Genomic DNA, 862 nt, shown 5'->3' with positions numbered 1-862 from the left:
CGCTTCCAGACATGCTACAGCGTTCCTGATTTCACCATACACATTCGTTTGACGCAGACGCAACAGTTAACGCACTCAAACGTTAGTCACGTTGACAGGAGCTAAGATATCAAGTCACATACGTTTGTGCCGCTTCCAGACATGTTAAACCGCTTCTGATAAAACCATACGCATTTGTTTGACGCGAAGGCAACCGTTAATGCACTCAAACATTTGTCACGTTGTCAGGAGTTAAGATATCAAGTCACATACGTTTGTGACGCTTCCAGACATGCTACAGAGCTACTGATTATACCATCCGCATTTGATTGACACGAAGGATACAGTTAACGCACTCAAACGTTCGTCGCGTTGTCAGGAGCTAAGATATCAAGTCACATGCGTTTGTGACGCTACCAGACATGCTACAGCGCTTCTGATTGAACCATACGCATTAGTTTGACGCGAAGGCAACAGTTAATACATTCAAACGTTCGTCACGTTGTCAGGAGCTAAGATATCAAGTCATATACGTTTGTGCCGGCTTCAGACATGTTAAAGCGCTTCTGATAAAACCAGACGCATTTGTTTGACGTATCCGCAACCGTTAATGCACTCAAACGTTCGTGACGTTGCTAAGAGCTAGAATATCAAGTCACATAGGTTTGTGCCTCTTTCAGACATGCTATAGAGCTACTGATTAAACCATACACATTCGTTTGACGCGAAGGCAACCGTTAATGCACTCATACGTTCGTCACGTTGTCAGGAGCTAAGATATCAATTCACAAACGTTTGTGACGCTTCCAGACATGCTACAGCGCTTCTGATTAAACCATACGCATTCGTTTGACGCGAAGGAAACAGTTAACTCACTCAAACT

This window comes from Plasmopara halstedii (genome assembly GCF_900000015.1).
Source record: "Plasmopara halstedii genome assembly, contig: Scaffold_1583, whole genome shotgun sequence".
Lineage (NCBI taxonomy): Eukaryota > Oomycota > Peronosporomycetes > Peronosporales > Peronosporaceae > Plasmopara > Plasmopara halstedii.
This window is presented reverse-complemented; position numbering follows the sequence as displayed.